This window comes from Protopterus annectens, chromosome 4.part1 (assembly GCF_019279795.1).
Source record: "Protopterus annectens isolate FY-2018-M chromosome 4.part1, PAN1.0, whole genome shotgun sequence".
Taxonomy (NCBI): domain Eukaryota; kingdom Metazoa; phylum Chordata; order Ceratodontiformes; family Protopteridae; genus Protopterus; species Protopterus annectens.
In genome coordinates this window covers 437,910,147-437,929,685 of record NC_056734.1, presented here as the reverse complement: position 1 = coordinate 437,929,685, position 19,539 = coordinate 437,910,147, and the positions used below count along the sequence as shown (strand labels likewise).

The 19,539-nt window shown below is 36.5% G+C and overlaps 1 protein-coding gene across 1 annotated transcript in view; it reads right to left on the bottom strand.

The window, feature by feature from the left end:
- LOC122800904 (protein FAM124B-like) overlaps positions 1-19,539 on the bottom strand; it is a 355,700-nt gene that overhangs the window by 335,012 nt on the left and 1,149 nt on the right. The window lies entirely within an intron of this gene.

The window sequence follows — 19,539 nt, the reverse complement described above, 5'->3', positions numbered from 1 at the left end:
CTCTCTCCTCTCTTTTCTCATTATTATTTTAACTGCATCTTGTCTCCCTTTCTAAATTCTCTCCTATTTACTATATTAATACAGTCTGTATATATTTAATAACTCAGTATCTATACATAGATAAATAATAGTCTAAAATAATCTAGTTTAAGGTAGACTAATTGGAACAGTGAACTTAATTAATTGTTATTACAATATTTATTAGATTAATGATAGTCACTGTTATGCTTATTGGGAATCCGGGGACATGTTCATGATTAACTCTGAAATGTTCCATTCATGTACATATGTCCTTTGAATTATTTCCTCTTAGTATTCACAAATATATAAAAAAAAGGAGGGAAAAATGTACTGTTGGTTAAGAGAAGTGAAGCTTTCTTCACATTCTATTTGTGTTGCCATAGCAACAATAAACAATTGCTTCAGTTTCTAAGGACACTGTGAACCTGTGAAGTGCATTTAGCCTCACAGATAACAAATAATAAGAAAAAGTAATGTTGTTTAGTTATTAAAATGAAAAACAACCTAAGCAAGGTAAAATAAATACATAATAGGACTATTTGCAATATTTTATGATTTATCCTCATAGGATTACATATTCCTGGAAACACAACTGAAATGTTCCCGATAAGCCGCGGTGGTACAGCGGTAGCGTTGTTGCCTCACAGCAAGAGGTTCTCCTGTTCGATTCACAGCTAGAGTGCCTTCTGTGTGGAGTCTGCATGTCCTCCCCGCAGTCGAGTGGCCTCCGAAAGACATGCGTAAATGGGCGTGCCTTTGCTGAAGGTTGGGCGTCGGGCTGGCAAATCGGCACCATAAAAAATCTACTGCCAATCATTAGCGGACCGGAGTTCCGCTGTGGCGACCCCTAACTGGGAAAAGACAAAAAGACAAACAACAACAACTGAAATGTTCCCAAACTACATGTGCACTTAAATGTAGCTGCTTGATTAAAAAGTATTACTCAGTTTAACATGCTGATTTCACAAGCTGTCTGCACTGTAAAAGTTACATTTTATATGTTACTTGAAATACTCAGTCTCTAGAGCATATGAAAAGATAGATATTACTTTTTGCAACATGTTATCTTATAGCAATAACCCGCTGGTGTGTAATGCTGATTTACCCACGGTTGGCGTGGTTTGGTCCCGAGGCAAGCCCGAGGACCAAACAAAGACAACCGTGGGTAAATCCAGCATTACCCACACCCAGAAGTGGTTATTATACAATGACATTATTTAAGAAAAGAAATAATTACTTTTCTTAAATAATGGCATTGTATAAAGCCTCTTTGCTGCCCTTCCGCAGCTGTCTGGTGTTCCACGGCAGTTCTGATGTACTGCGCATGCCTACGCAGTACATCAGAGCTGTGGGCAAAAGCAACGGAGAACGCAAGATCTCCATTGCTTTTTACTGTCTCGCTATGTTAAATGGGTTTAACATAGCGAGACAGCTTTAAAATAAGCAACGGAGATCTCTGTTGCTTATTTTAAAGCTGTCTCGCTATGTTAAACTCATTTAACATAGCGAGACAGGTTAAAAAAAAAAGCAACGGAGATCGCTTTTTACACACTGTGTCGCTATGTTAAAGGAGTTTAACATAGCGAGACAGCTTTAAAAAAGCAACGGAGATCTGCGTTGCTTTTTAAACCTGTGTCGCTATGTTAAACTCTTTTAACATAGCGAGACAGTGTTTTATACTAACGGAAAAAGTCCGGGCAACCGGACCTTTTTCCGTTAGTATATTGAGGGATTTACAACGGGCACGCTGGTTGGGCTGGCCAATCAGCATGCACGTTTTAGAGGAGGCATTGTATAATTGCAGTTACCTCACTCTGTACAAACTCACTTGGTAACTGATAGCTATTCATTTAAAATATCAGTTTAAATATTAAATGTGCCCTTGAAATGCTATTGACATTTTGACAAAATATAATCTGAACTGTAAAATGAATGACTTGAAAGAAATGAAGTAATGCACAGATTTCAAAGAAAGTTCTTGACACTACAGTAAATGTAAAAATATATATTCACAAGGAAGTATTGAAATGTTTTAGTCTTCCAGTTAAAATACTTTACTGTCAACATCATGCGATATCAGAAAGTTTGAAGAGCTAGGACAATACTATTCTTTGTCTTTATAATGATTATTAGACAAATGTTAGACTCTGCTTTGTTTAATGAATTGTGACATATGTTTATGAGGAAAAGTGGACTCAGTTACTCACATTGGACTACACATTCCTGGAAACTCAACTGAAATGTCCCCAAATTACTTGTGAATTTAAATGAAACTGCCTGATTAATAGGCATAATTTACTTTAACAACCTGAATCCATAAGCTATCTGCTCTATATATGCTTCATTATATATGTCACTTGCATATGACAGTCTCCAGAGCACACGAAAAAAATATATTATTTTTGCAACATGCTATATTTGCACTAACCATACATTCTAAACTAACTCAAGTGGCAACTGACAAGTTATTTATTTGAAACATCAGTCTAAATATTAACTGTGCCCTTGAAATATTGTTGCCATTTTGACAAAACAAAACCTGAATTGAAAAAGGAATGATTTGAAGAAGTGAAGTATTGTACAGATTTCAAAGACAGCTATTGACACTACAATATAAACAGAAATGTAAACATGCAAGGAAAAATTTAAATGCTTTATACTTTTAGTTGTTGTTGTTGTTGTTGCCTTTCGGCTTTTCCTGGTTAGGGGTCGCCACAGCAGAACTCCGGTCCGCTAATGATTGGCAGTAGATTTTGACGAACGCCGAGGTGCCAGCTCGACATTCAACCTTCAACGAAGGCACGCCCATTTACGCATATCTTTCGAATGCCCACCCAACCACGGGGAGGACATGCAGACTCCACACAGAAGGCACTCCCCGCACTCAAACGAGAGAACCTTTTGCTGTGAGGCAACAACGCTACCGCTGCACCACCATGGATGTTGCTTTATACTTTTAGTTAAAATAGCTTATTGTTAACTTTTTGCTTTATCAGAAAATTTAAAGAGCTAGGAAATTATTTCTAATTTGTCTTTATGTTTACTAAAGTGATGTTAGTCACTGACTTGTTTAATGGATTGACTGCGTGTCATGTACAAGACGGACTACTGAATGTTATTTATATTTACATATGTTTGCTGAATTTTTTTTATTAGTACTGATTTAAAACAAGGGAAAGAAAGGGAAGGGAAATCTCTGTTTTTGGTCAAGGGAGGAGAGGCTTAAGATTATTCTAACTGCCCTGAGAACTCTATAAGATGCTCTAAATACTATTTGATTAATACTTACCTAAGGTAAGTCTTGATTACCATATAGGTACCTTCACATTCATTCTACACCTGATGTGATTACCCATTCTGGAAGCAGGAGGTGCCCTATGCAGGATGGGAATTGTCAGGGTGATCATAGTTCATTCTTAGACTCTGCTTAGTAAATCTGTAAATATGTAAAAGCACTGCACACTAGAATGTAGGGTGCCTCTACTCAGAGTCAGGATACCACTGATAAGCCATGTATTTTCATAGGTGTAAGTTGAAGTTGGTGAGCTGAAGAGTGGGAAAGTAAAGGAAGACAATACACCAACAGTAAATTCATATTTCATTGGTAATCACTCATTGTCTCCTGCAAAGTCCTTTTAGTCAAATTATTTTAGTAATAATCTATTTGTTGTTGGCTTATTTAGTGTATGCTCCTCTGTCACATTTAATTTATCCAAAATGACATATCTGACATGTTTGGGATCTCTTAAGGGTAACTAAATATTGGATATTTTCTAAGTCAACATAATAATTGTTTACACTACTAACATTCCATCCTGATATATAAAATACTATAGAACAATAATAGAATAATATAGAATTTCATATCTCTTTTAAGAAAATTCTCCATATAATAATTTAACATATGGAGCTCAGTTGATATTGTTGGTTAAATGTATGAGTGATAATCCAATAGATCTATCTTTATCTATTAGATTAGAAATGACTTTCATTCCATGGTTAATGGGAAATTCATATTTACTTGTATTTGATACTTTAGAATTAATGTTTTATAGAAGTACTTTTTAAAGCCTGACCAGAATTTTACCCTACTTGTATTTAAAGAAGAAAGAACATTAAATTACACTCCCAAGTTTACACACATAAAAATAACATTCAATGTTATCAGAGAATATGGTATAACTACTATAATCAAAATAAAAAAAAGAAGCAAAAAGTTTCTTCCAACAATAACTTGAAATGGATTTAACATTCTTATCATTAAATACTAATGGCTTAAATAATGCAAATAAAAGATCAAACTTACTGAAATATTTAACTCTAAATAAGGCACAAGTAGTATTTCTCCAGGAAACGCATTTTAAGACTAATGATAGCTTTATTTGGAACCCTAAGGACTATACAGTCTTAGCTCAATCCTCCTACAGAACAAAGACAAAAGGAGTATCAATTCTCTGGAAGAAAAACATAATCACTCCAAAAGTTATTTATAAATATGAAGACAAAGAAGGTCTACTAGCATTTTTTATAATTAAATTTAATAACAGAATATGGACCTTAGCTAATCTATATTGGTTCCCAGGAACTGGAGCAGGAACGGTTAAAAACACCTAGATTTTATTTCCAACAATTATAAAGGAAATCTTATACTGGGAGGAGACTTTAATTGTACCTTAGAAGCTTCTGAAACCACCAAGAAGTCTTCTCGCACAGCAACTATTTCAAAATCCTTAAAAAGATGGATTGATTCATTTCATTTAATAGACATTTTTAAAGTAAAATATGATGAATTCTTATTATTTTCCCATAAAGGCCATAGATTTGGAACACAAACCAGAATAGACAAATTATTCGTAGTTCAAGATTTACAAACAAAAATCCTCAACTTCTCAATAGTTCCATGCCCCTTCTCAGATCATGACTCTCTGATAATGAAGCTCCAGATAGAGTTTAAACCTTTAATCCTCTCAACTAGAATTCCATCATATATATCACGAAAATTAATGAATTCATACCCTGGATGTTGTCAGAATTAAAATTATTTCTTGAACTTAATAATACAACAGAAATCAGTAGAGTCATGGTTTGGGACTCATTAAAAGCATATTTATTTGGTAAGACCCTTAGCTGGTACAAAAACAAAGTTAGAGAGTGGAAAACTGAATCATTAGACTTGCAAACCAGACTCTTGACAGTAAAATCTAAAAAAAATCAGAATTGTCCAGAAGTCAAAAAAGAAATGGAGGAATTAAATAAAAAAATATAATGAAATTCTAACACACAAAACTTGTCTAGCCTTGGAAAAATTAAAAATACACTCATTAGCCACCCCCCCCAGATATCTACATAACTTATCTACAAGAATTAAAATACAATCAAAAGCAAATAACACTGGTAGTATATATCATGAAAAGAAAGGGAAAAAAGTATCAGATATAGGAGACATCCTTGAAGCATTTCGGTTCCATTATATGGAACACTTCAAAAAAGAAGATTTTGATACCAACCAAATAAACTTAGATACAAACCTTATCAATATAAAAAAAAAATCCCGAAAACTTAAAACTAGACATACAAAAACCTATATCCTACAAAGAAATTGTTGACAAGATAAAAGAAAGTAAATGTAACAAATCTCCAGGGATAAATGGTATAATTACAGAAATTGACAAACTCTTCCCTTCAACAGTAATCTCCCTTTTTCATAAAACTTTGCTAGAAGTCCAGTCAGAAGCAAAAATACCACCCTCGTGGAAATATTCTCTCATAACACCAATTCTAAAAGATAATAAAGATTATTTGAATTTCCTCCTCCCTTCATCTTATTACTAAAAAAACATATATATTAATAACTTAGCCTACATTAAATTAGGTCCTTTCACCTCAGAATCTATCCATATAACGAAAGGTACTAAACAAGGATGCCCCCTTTTTCCTATTTTATTTGCTTTGGCTATAGAAATACTTGCAGAAATAATACGCAATAATCCAAGAATAAAAGGAATAGACGTCTATGACCAGTATATATCTAAAATAATGCTTTTTGCTGATGATATTTTATTAACCCTATCAAACTCCAGAGAGTCATTAGGAGAGCTAGAAGAAGTAATGGAGAAAGTTTATAAGATTTCAGGTCTACACTTTAATAGATCAAAATCAAAATTTCTATTTTTAAATAAGAAAAAAGAACTACAAGTTACAGATAAATCCATCATAGGAAAACAATAACTTACGCTAAATTATTTAGGAATAGTGTTATGCAAAAATATAAATGAAACAATATTAATAAATTATAAAAACATTATTGAAGCAATAAAAATATATATAGAAAAGTGGAACAAAATTATATTAACTTTTGAAGACAGACTGCAATTAATAAAAATGGTCTTATTGCCAAAAATACTATATGTAGCATTAGCAATACAGTTAATTCCTGAAAGATGCATTCTTAAAGAAATAAACTCGTGTTTAATAACATTTTTAAGGTATCCCAAAAAGAATAGAGTAGCTCTAACTCATCACATTAGACCTTGGAAACAAGGAGGATTGAACATCCCAGAAATAGAAACATATATAAAAGCATCTGCGCTTAAAACTACAATAGAGTGGATAAATCTTTAAGAAAAAAAAGAAGTTATATACTCACCATCTGTGTTGTCCATTGTCATTCTTCCTCAACTGATGGGTTTGGATCCGAGATCTCTTGAGCTTCTCCCTTACCCACAATACACCAACCCCAATTACCTCAGATCAACATATATAAAAGCATCTGCGCTTAAAACTACAATAGACTGGATAAACCCAAATTATTTTGCCAACTGGAAAGAATTAACAACGGCTATATTAACAGATGAATTTAATCTGTTAAAAAAAATTTTAATAGTAAACAAATCAAACAAACCCTGGTACATACTATGCATAAGTATACAATATAATATAGCAAAACCTTCTAAATCAACACTGATTAATCATTACATCAATTCCTTTAGGAAACTTATCAACGCAAACATAGATCTAAAACTTTGGTTTGACCTTTTAACCCCATTTATCATCACTAAGAACTTTCCTCATAAAATATATAGGGAAACAATAACCTCCTGGGAACAACATGGATTCTTATGCTGGTTTCAATATGTAAATAAATTAAATGTTTTAGATATACATATGATAAAAACTGCTTACAATATTCCAACATAGGACTGGTTAACCTTACAAAGCATTCTAATGTACACTCACGATTTATGCAGATTAATTAATAATTCCTCATTAAAGATATTCCAAATCTAATTTGTTTTCTGTATGAATTTATATATAATAGTTGTGAAAAGAAAAATTCCATTTCAAATCTATATAAAGAGTTAATAACATATAAAACAATTCCCAAACCATCATACTGGCAGTTCTTAACAAAAGGTCAGCCGTTGCAGTTAACAGAAGAAATTAAAACTAACATCTTACTATCAGTTAATTACACCTCTAACATAGTACTGGAAAATATTTAACTGGAAATACTTACATAGAGCATTTTTAACACCAGATAGAATTAAAAAGGTCAGTACTACTACAAATGGTTTTTGCTGGAGGTGTGAAAAGTCAAATAAAGCAGACTGGATTCATATGTTTTGTGAATGTAATAAAATTAAATCATATTGTAATGGAATCAATCACTTTTTACAAGCTTTATTTAATGAATCCTTTACCTTAACTAAAGTATTAATTATACTAAATTTAAATGAAGGTCCCTACCTGAATAAGACAAATATGTATTTGTTATGGACAATACTTGCTATATCTAGGAAATGCGTAACCAGAAGGTGGAATTCAAACACACCCCCGACCTTGGAAGAATTCTACACTTTACTGACGACAACTGCATCGATGGAAATAACAATCAAAGAACTATGAATCTATCCCAGGCCATTGGTAAATAATCCTTGGAAGAAAATTATATCTTTGTTGGACACTGCAATAATCAATATTGTATCTCTGATAACTGATTAGTTAATTCTATATTTAATAACATACAGTGTATATAACTGAAAGTCAGGCTGTTGTAAACATTGTACATAGTTGTTTAAAATGATATTTAAAAATATTATGTAAATGTTATTTTAATTGAAAATAAAAAAAATTTGAGGAAAAAAAGAAATGGAGAAGGCTATATCTGGAGCTTAAAATAAATCAGAAATGTCCTGTAACAACTCATTCTTCCAAACGTTTTCAAGGACAGGGGTTGGTGGGAGGGGGAGTTGAGAACGAAAGAAAATGGGCAACACAGATAGAACTTTATGGAGAGTACATAACTTCTTTATCTGATGTTGTCAATTTTCATTCTATCCTCAACTGATGTGACAGAGTCCCCAGCTACCTAAAATCCAGGGTGGACTCAAGGAAGGGTATTCCTGAGCACCATTAAGCCAAATGATGATCTACCTCTGGAGACCAGATCCGATTTGTAATGAGTAACAAAGGTATGGGGAGTAGCCCAGGTTACGGCTGTGCATATATCATCCATGGACATTCTGGATTGAAACACTGATGAAGTAGCCATGGATCTAGTTGAATGGGCTTGTAACAGTTTTGGTAGAGGAATGCCCAATTTGTTATAAACAAATTAAATACAGTTAGTTAATCACAGAAGTAAACTGATTTTGGCAACTGGTTTTCCCAATTTTACTTCTGCGAATGCAGCAAACAATTGTTTAGACCTTCTGATGTCTTTTGTTCTATGTAGATAGAAATGTAATTGTCTGTGGACATCCAATAAATGTAACATGTATTCACCCTTGTTAGCAAATTTAGGAAAGAATACTGGCAAATCAATGGATTGACTGATATTAGATTTTGACACCAGGAAAGAATACTGGCAAATCAATGGATTGACTGATATTAGATTTTGACACCACCTTAGCAAGAAAGGAAGCATTAGTCTACAGTGTAACTCTATCCTTGTGAAAAATCAAGTATGGTGGTTTAGAGGACAAGGCCTGAATCTCAGAAATCTGTCTGGCAGAGGTAACAGCTACCAGAAAGATAGTCTTCTAGGCAAGATATTTAAGGTCACACGTAGCTGCTGGTTCAAAGGGGGATTTAATAAAAGCTTGCAATTCCAGATTCAGGTCCCATGGAGGAGTAGGATCTCTAAAAGGGCCTCTTAGAAGAGTGCCTTTCATGAAGGCTTTGCTTAATTTATGAGAGGTAGCAGAGGAACCATCAAAACCAATGTGAAAATTTGATATGGCCCCTAACTGAACTTTAACAGTTGATGCACTAGCTAATTATTTAAAAAGATGGGACAAAAATTCAAGAATGCTATGTATGGGGGCTGAAAAAGGTTTCAATATTATTTAAATGAGCCCAGTGAACAGACCTTTTCCATGTGCCAGAATAGAGCTTCCTGGTAGAAGGCTTATGGGAAGATAAAAGTATTTGATGAACAGGTGAAGACAGCGAAGGTTGTCTGGCTATTAACTGAACTGGAGAAGCCAGGCAGCCAGCCTAAGGTCGGTTATATTTGGATGAATCATGCCTGCTGGGTGAGACAAGAGGTCTGGAGTCGGATCCAAAATCCAAGCTTGGTGAAGCAAGTAAGGCCAACAAAGGAGAATCAAATTGTTGAGGATAGTAAGGTGCAATGAGGATGACTTTGCCAGTCATGAAGTAGAGCATCCCTCGTGATTCCCCCTGTGGGGGTATTAGGGCAAAGTAGCTGCTGCAATTCTTGTTTAAAGGGGAGGCAAAAAGATTGCAGCAAGGATGGCCCCACTGATGGAAAATTATTTCCATGATGTTCTTGTTGAGGGACCATTCATGAGGTTGAAGAATGCACCTGCTCAGTTTGTCTGCTATCACACTGGATTTCCCTGGAATATGCTTTGCTATGAGAAAGCGGTTGGATGAGATCAACCACTGCCACATTCTGACAGCTTCTTGACACAAGGGGCAGGATCTGGTCCCTCCTTGCTTGCTGATGTACCAAACTATTGACATGTTGTCTGTTTGAATTGCAATAGTTCCCAAAAGGAGAGAATTTTGGAAGGTTGCAGTGCTAAAAGAACTGCTCTCATCTCTAGGACATTGATATGCAAGTTGGCCTCTGTGGAGGACCAAGTGCTTTGGACAGTTCTCCCCAGAAATAGCCCCCCACACCTCAGCAGGAAGCATCTGTGCTCACTATGGCCTTGGGCTGAAGGGAAAAAAACAGATGGCTTTGTAGAACCTGGTCTGATTGAATCCACCACCTGAGATCTCTCTAGGATGTCTTCTGACTGATTTGTATCTGATAAGACATGGGCTGGTTAAAGTATTAATCAATATGTGGCTAGCATCCACTGCAGAATTCTCATGTAAAATCTGGCGAAGGTTACTAATGTTATTGCCACTGCCAATAAACCCAGAGCTTGAAGGACCAGGTGGGCTGTAATCTTGGTACTACTGCTTATCTTCCTGACCAGTGATCTTATGGTTTTGAACTCTTGAGGGTGGTGGTGAAGCTATGGTTGACTTTGTGTTGAGTATTGCGCCTATGAATTCTACTCTGAGTTGGTTTTAGCCGAGACTTTTCATAGTTTATAGTTATCCCCAGAAGACAGCATGTCTGAAGAACCTGATCTCTTGCCCTTATCAGTTGATACCTAGTTTGAGTATAAATGAGCCAGTCATCTAGATATGGAAACACTTAGAATCCTTGTAGTCTCAAGTGAGCTGCTACTACTGCAATGTACTTGGTAAACACCCTGGGGGCTGTGGTGAGTCCAAAGGGCAGAACTCAGAACTGGTAATGACGTCTCCCAGCCAGAAGCATAAATATCTTCTGGATCATCTCTTCATCTTTATATGATATTACGCATCCTGAAGGTCTACTGAGCACATCCAGTCATCCTCACAGAAATGGGAGAATGGACTGAACCGTGACCATCTGAAACTTGGTTTGTTGAACTGACTTGTTTAAAATGGTGAAATCCAAAATTGGTCTCCAGTCCCATTTTCATTGGCACTAAAAAGAACCCTGAATATGTTCCGGATTCTATCTGGCCTGGTGGGACCTCTTGGATGACTCTTTTTTTCTAGCAGCATTTGAATTTGAAATGCTGCTTATTCCCTCTGACTGGGGATTCTTCTTGAGTTTGAAGAAAGAAGGGAAAAGAGAATTATATAACCTCTGGAAATAACTCTCTGCACCCAAGTATCTTTTGTTAAGTATAGCCAGGCTCTCTGGTGCATGGATAAACATCTCCTGACTGCCTCCAACAGTGGGCAATTCGGCCTCCTTTCAGGAGAACTCATGGGATCTGTCAATGAAGGATTCTCTGGTCCTCTGGTTTTGTGGGCCACCTCTGCCAGGTGAGTGCTGTCATCCATTACACTTCCCTCCTCCACAAGTGTCTTGGAATAGACCCTGAAACTTCTTTAGCCACATCTTCTGACCTCCCTGTTGATTCCTGGAAAAGGATCTTTGAGGGGTCAAAAAACATATGCCCATGGCAGACAGGATCTTTCCATCCTTTTCACACCTGGACAGTGTGTCTTTCACCTTTGGGCCAAACAAAGACGTGCCGTCAAAGGGAGCACTGATAAACTAGGACATGAAGAGCTCTCAAAATCACACAAGTGCATCCAGGCATGTCTCCTAATGGAAATGCGTGAACCCGCTGCCCTTGAAGTTCCTTCTGCTACATGGGAAACCAACATCATGGAGGAATTAGAAATGGATTGCAGGGTAGCTAACTGAGAAATCACAGATGACTGAACTTTTTCATAAACAGCTTCTGAGAGGGTATTTCACAACTCCTTAATCAAATCCCTCTGAAGTCTTGTAAAGTGTGCCAAATAATTCAGAGACCTTAAAGCAAAGGTTGCTGAAGCACAGACATACTTCCCAAATCTATCCATCACCCACAACTCCCTGTTGGAGTGGGATGGACAGTGGAACTCTCCTTGGCAAGTTCCTTTTTGGTGGCTGCCGCTACAACCATGGCATCAACAGGCATACCTCATTCACAAAACTGCTTGTCCACGGGTGGTGCCATAATTTTATTTCGTCTCCTAGGTATAGGTTCAGAGGCGACAGGTTCCTTCCAAGCCCACCGAGAGATCAACTTAATGAGCTCATCAGTGGGTGGAGTCACCAAGGAGGTAGATGTGCCAATACAGAAGGGCTTCAGGAATACGGACTCATCATATGAAGGTTTGTTGGGCTTCCAGCCACCTCTCTGTTTAAGAATTTCAAGGATGACTCCAAATGAGACATCTTCAGGAGGTGACGGTGGGGACCCTTCACCTTCATCAAAAAATGTATCTTCTGTGATGGACTCCACTGGTGAGTCTAGGTGCTTCTCCTTGCATGTCTTCTTCTTAAGGGCCTCCTCTGTGGGATGATCTGGAGAGGAATCAGAAGAAGAAATCATGATTCACTGGCTGTCAATGTGGAAAGATTCAGTGAGACTCTAAACACTGAGACATTAGGGTTGAAGATTTAGGATCTGAGGGAGTTGGATCCACCTGTTTTTTTGAGGCAGAGAAATCTCTTGCTACAACCTTGAAAGCAGATCACCCTGGAGAAAGGGAAGACCTCGGATACAAGAAGACAAGCTTTTGGACCATGGCCTTCCCCCTATGAAGGAAAAATCTCCGAGGTGGAAGGCAGAGTTGAGCTTTCCAGTGCCAAGGATCTGAGGCACACATATGGCTCCAAAAGCCTTGGAGTCAACTACAACACCTCAGATTCAACAGAGAAGCTTTGGCTCCGACAGCTCTCTGGATCTGACGGGATCGGAGTGCTCAGAGTAAGTTTTGGATCTGAGGGTAAAGTGATCCATAGATTTGAACCAGATGGATCTGGGCAACTAGAATCCATAGACTCTGAGACCACTGAAGGAATCAGAGGAGGAACTTGTAGTGGGGCTGTAACAGAAAAACAGACCTCCTCACCCAGAGGGGTAGGTGCCCTGGGGACACCCATCTGATCCTCCACCAAGAGAATCTTCCTCACAACTCTTTCCTCATCTTTCTCTGGGAGTCTTCTGGAAGAATGAGTGGAAAACACCAAAGGGGACTTGGGTCTGTCCAGAAATGGGGAAGGTAGCCTGGAGGGTACTGAATCCACCAAAGGTGAATACCGAGTCCTTGGTAAAATAATTTGTGTTGATGAACCAGCAATCTGACTTGGATTGTATCAGATCTGAGAAGGTCGCATCAGTTAATTGTGGCTTCTTCAAATCTGAAGGAGTCTGATCAGACATTTTCAGCTTTTTCAGATCCAAGGGTGAAATCAGATCTTTGTGAGTCCTCTTCTTTGTAGACTCCGAAGTAGAAGAAAAAGATGAAGGCTTTGGAGACAAAAACTTAGAATGTTTCGATTTTTGGAGATTTATCTCTGGATATAGCCTCTCCAAAAAATGATGGCAAAAGGCCCTTTAAAATCAATTTGCTTTTGTGCTCCACCAATGCCTTAGGATTGAACCCATGGCAAACATAGCAATCTTCTTGCAAGTGAAGTGGTCCTAAGCAGTAGACACAAAGTTTGAGCATCTGAGAAGGGGAGCTTATGTCCACACTTGTTCACAACCTGTTCACACTCACACACTTATCTATTCAAACACTTTTCAAACACATGAACACACTTGACTCCTCAATAATTTGCCTATAGCTACGTCCAGGCAGATCCACACACACACACAACTACTATGCACATCATAATTCGACTAAATTGATTCTGAACAGGACAAGCATGATCATAACTATGCAACAAATAAACTGATTATATCTGGTTATGGGACTAAACAATCACATTTATAGGCATGTCTAGTTACACCTTATATGATTGATCTTAATCACATACATACATATGTCAGCTAAGTCACTATTCCATGGCAATGTCAAATTAAGTCTAAACAAGGTGCATATAATTATCTTCTTTGTGTAAACTTGGTGATAATAGAGAACACTGAATCATGCCACTGTTTTTGTTTAGCTCTCCGAATGTCACAGCAGCTGCATAACATTTTGACAATTCCTGAAGACAGGAACTGCTGCATTTCATTTTCTTATTCATATTCATAACAAAACAGCTGAATGCCAACACAGAAGTTACATATGCTAAAATCTAAAACACAGTAAATATGCAAAAAGCTCCAAAGGTTTAACTATACTCTTAATACATGTCAAAAATGAACTGAACACTTTTGCAATCAACATGCATTTTCCTAACAATAAAAAGTATGAAACTCTTAATGTCTGAGACTACTGGCTGTGATACTCTGATTTTATCAAGAAAAAAAATTAGGGACTTTTGAGAGATACGTACCCAAATGACAGCCAGATCACATGGTGACATAGCCGTCAACCTCTTACTACCTCCTGAATCTGGAACAAATCTAGAAACAACGAGGAACACTTTTTAAAATGTAAGTACTATTAATCTGAGAAGTTGACAGAATAAAATAAAGTGAATATGTGTGCATTTTTTAAGTAAAAAAGTCTACAACTCTAATTATTATCATTATTTATTAAGTGGATCCCACTTCTTTTTTCCCTACACCACCGATTTTATGATTGATTATGGAGGACAGAGCAAATTTTTAAGCCAAAATCAGGGTTAAATGAAAGGTATGATCAGCAATAATGGAAAACTCTTGCAATTACTTGTATTATATTTAGCAGCAATATCAGCTTGAGGCGATAATTGAGAACTCATGACCTTGTGTAACCATTTCACTCACTATTCTGGATCTGCATCTACACATGGTCCAGTATTCTCCATTATCACAATAAACTCCTCACCATGAACAGGAGTTATATTACTTTTTCCTCCCATCATACTGACGCATTCCCATCACTGATGCTGTCAACATCTGACATTGACAAATGCTTGTTTTCCTCTTTTCTTTTTAATAGCTGGCATTGACAAATTTCTCCCCCTTTTGAAACACTGCAGTTAAAGTCAAGGGAATGCTATATACACTGATAAGAACTTAAAGGACCAGCACAGAGCAACCAAATAGAAGGGTCTTTCAGTATGTTTAGGAGAAATGTTAATGTTAACTTTGTTAACAAGATTCAATGGAAAGCCTTAAAAATGGCCAGTATCATGCTTTCAGCTGAGGATGTAAAAGTATAATAAGCCACTGTGACACTGTATTTTACTGACCAGGAAACCGCAAAACAGCTATATCCAGTAATTCAAGAGCAGAGCACATAAAACAATAATGTTTGCTGCTTTTACAGTAAATATAAGTCTGACAGAAAACAGGCTGTAAAAGCAGCTGATTGCTGTATTTTCTTCCAAGCTCTGAAAAGCGACATACTCCTTGATCAAGCTTCTCCCAAAACAGTCTTCAATAAATGAACTTCTTCATTTTGTGAAGGTGTGCAGAGTACTTGTCCTTTCCACAACTGAGTAAAACATAAGACTTTAATTCTCTTTGAAGAATATGAAGGACACTGGACCGTGTGTATATATATATATATATATATATATACATATATATATATATATGCATATATACTAACAACACTTAGTAGAAAAATGTACCACAGGCAATACCCTGTGAAGCATGCTGCCAACAAAAATCCCTTATTAGTTAAACAAACACGCTACACTACTGATTTCTCAATGTTAAAAATCAGCACTCTACTAACATACCCTGATTAAGGGTAGTGATTTGTTTGTTTATTTATTTATTTATTCATTCTAAACTTTGGCATAATGGCTAAGGTGTTTATCTCACAGGCACAAATTACAGGGTTTGATTCTCACCATCAAAAGAGAAATTGGCTAGGCTTAAACTGATCCACAAGCACAGCTCTCAACCAAACAGGGATAAATACAGAAATAATTAGGGACAATCATGGACACTTAAAATAGTAGTACTATTAACTGAAGACAATGCAAGAATAAGATAATGTGAATTAATATATATTTTCCGAAGTAAAATAAGAAGTCTCCAACTCTAATTATTGTTATTATTTATTAAGGAGTAACTCATTAATTACCTTTCCTTCAAAAGCCGACAGTTTTAGGAAGAATTATGAGGGAAACAGTTAACCAAGCACTTCGCAAATCCGGTAACTCTTCTGCTTTACCTGTGGTTTGACAATGTCATAATGGACGGTGCAGTGGTGTAGCGGTAGCATTGTCACCTCACAGCAAGAGGATCTCCAGTTCAAATCTTGGCTGGGGTGCCTTCTGTGTGGAGTCTGTATGTCCTCCCTGCGTTCGTGTGGGTTTCCTCCGGGTGCTCCAGTTTCCTCCCACGTTACAAAGACATGTATCTGGAGCATTTCTCCCCAGGCCTCCACTGAAAATTGGCTTCATTCCAAGTTGGACTTTCCCAGTTAACAAATGATAAATAAAAAAAATGTAAACTCTGTCTCTATGAATACACAAGGCAAGATCCATTTAAATGAGTTTTCCTCAACTGACAGTGCTACCATAACAGCATCTCCTCCTTATTGTGGATTTAAATCTAAAGATGTATTAAAAGGAAAAGTTGTTTTTGACACAATTAGTATGCAGCACACAAGTATGGTGCAGTTTGTTAAATGCTATGTCTCTGGTTTGTAGCAAGGTTAGCTTACATTGTTAATATATTTTGTCAGGACACAACTGCCCAAAGAGGGACTGTCCCTCGCAAAGTGGGACAGGTGGTAACCCTAGGTTAGCTCTTTCTTCTGTTTTATTTAGTTCACTGACTTGTTTTGTTTCACTTTTGTGTGTTTAGTAAGCCTTGTACATGAAGATTAAAACAGAGCATTGTAGTGCAAAAATTAAATTCAAGAGTTGCTGCAACATTTACAAAGAAAAGGATAGAATTTGAAGTTCTGCTCTAACAGAAACAAAAATATCAAGCTGAAGAAACAAATACCACTGTAAATCTGTGTAGTTTAAACTTATTTTCAGGCATGCAAAACTAAAAAATGAATCAATGGCTAAATCAGAATGCAGCTCCAGTATTTGAATCTTCATTCCAAATTCTACAACTTCTGTAGCGCATACTTAAAAAAAGGTTTCTAATATCATAAAACATAAAAAAGAAACTATTTGTTCCTCACAGATTGAGCAGTAACAAATTAGTAAAAGTCGGTTCATTCATTAAAACTGCAATAACACAAAACTAACTTTCATACACAATGTAAACATATTAACGTACTACACATATTATTGTTTTACAAAAAGGGAATGAAAAAGACAGGTGCAATATTCTCTTATTTGATTTTATTTATTTCACATTTGATTACCGGTGTAGTACATCTACAGGTGTTGCCAGGGTGAACCAATTCATAAAAAAAAAAAAAAAGAGAACAAAGAGGCAGTAAATTGTACATATCAAAAGAAAAACAGAAAGTAACAATATATAACAAAACCTGTACTATAGTAATTAATAGCTATAGCAACAATTATGAGAGAAATGTAAAGTTTACAATTCATATGATTCTATTACAGGTTTACAACATGGTGAAAACGCTGTGGGGTAATGTGAGAAATGCCAGGGGATGGTGGAGAAGTAAAGAGGTGTTGGTTATGAACCTCTTATGTGATGCGGCCTGCTGTATGGCAAGTACATTTTCAGTGTGGAGGGGTTTTTTAAGTCTCTGAAGGTGGAGAAGGGATGAACTGCAGTTCTTTACATGGGTGGGAAGAGATTCCCACATATCAAGAGCAAGGACTCCTCATTAAAGCCATGGTAGCAGCACTCCCCTTTCTGATGCAAAAGCAACTAATTGCTGTACTTATTTTAAAATTTCTTTAAATAAAAATAGGAGGTTGGGGGAGCAGACCTCTGACATGTAATAACAAAAAAAAGTAAAAAAAATACTACAATAATAAAACAAAAATAACCACAGAATTGGTGCCTTAAAACACTGGGATTAAAGATAACTTTTACGTTTAAGTTCATGCAGTTGATAAATTACTTTTTTCCATTTACTCCACGTATGCTAATTACATATATGAAGAGATCTGTCAGAAAAAATGCATCCTCTGTGTCAGTCATGAAGAATATGTTCAAAGTTGAATCGAGTTTACTGTAGGATAGTTTTCTTAACGTGAGTAAAAGGAAATCAAGAAAATGCAAGCATTTTCAGATTGCATTTCTGCAGTTTTCATTGCCATTGTGGCTGGTGCAATAACAAGCAATCTGAAAAGAACACAATGAAGAGATGATTTACACAGGTGTGCAATTGCTGAAAAAGCTTGCAGCTCTTAAGACAACTGTACACTGTATATCTAAATGTGTATAATCAAAGCTCTGTAATGCACCAGAAACTAGACAGATTTCATGGGAATGAGAAAGGATGCCTGAAGGAAGCAAAGGGACACTACACACAGTCAGCCTCATATTACCTGTAAGAAAAAGTGGAACCACAGAAAGAAAGAATGAGAGAGGAAATTGTTATATCAGTACTAGACTGATGTCTTTACACTGTTTTTTAATTTCCCCAAGTCTTTTGGGTTTCTAATACTATTACAGGAATGGACCCCATTCCTAAATCAAAGTACGATTAAAGTTCATGAAATTAGTATTGTTTCAATCTTTGATGTCAGCCAGAAGTGCTCTTCACAGCACCCGCAATGTGCCCAGTAATGACTCCTTCTGCAGTTCATATTGAGTTATATGTATTGGTAACATATCTAAGCACGACTGTAGACTCTTTTTTATAAGACCCATTGCTCCTACAACTATTGGAACTGCATGGGTATCTTTCTTCCACATTGCTCTCGTTTCTGCCTGCAAATCCTGATATTTCATGACTTTATGTCTCTATACGCATGACACTGTAGTCACTGGGTGTTGCGATTTGGATGATCTATGCTACTTTTGTCTTCTTTTCATGGGCCACTATATCTGGTTATCTCACATCTGTCTTTTGAACTGTTGGTTACATTGGTGTGCTGCTGTCCCACTAAATCTGGCATACATGTTAAAGTGCCTGATTTTCAGGGCTGTCCTGCCTCAAATATCTATTCTGTCCATCTTAACATTTTGCGACTTTGTGAAAGAACATTTTCCTTCATTAAATGCATGTCAATTCAAAGTCTTTCAAGAGTCCCTGATTTTGGGCCCTTTTCCTTTATTATTTTTGGCTTCTGCCCCTGACTTAGAGGTTGAGAGACATGGTGTCTGTATTTGTTAAAGACAAAACATACACAGCTGAAAAAGAGCTATGGCTGGACACTCTTCCTTGGGCTTGTTTCATTGCAAACATTGTCCAGTCAGTGTAGGAATACCGTTTAACAAAGGAGAGCTCCTGAAGCTTGGTTTAATGTAAAATGTAGCTTCCACTGAAGCTAGGAATTCAGACTTTTATCAACAAGTAAACAAAGAATAGCAAACAAGTTTTGATTTTATACAACTGAAAGCTTTTATACTGATATACAGATTTCCTAAGAAGGAAGTCACATCAATTCAAAAGGAAGTTCTGGAAACAAAGATAAAGAAAGGTCTGGCTAATTTTTCCACCTCATTTGAACAACGCGTCATTTAGAGGTTCTGAATTGAACAAGTCGCCATGGAAACT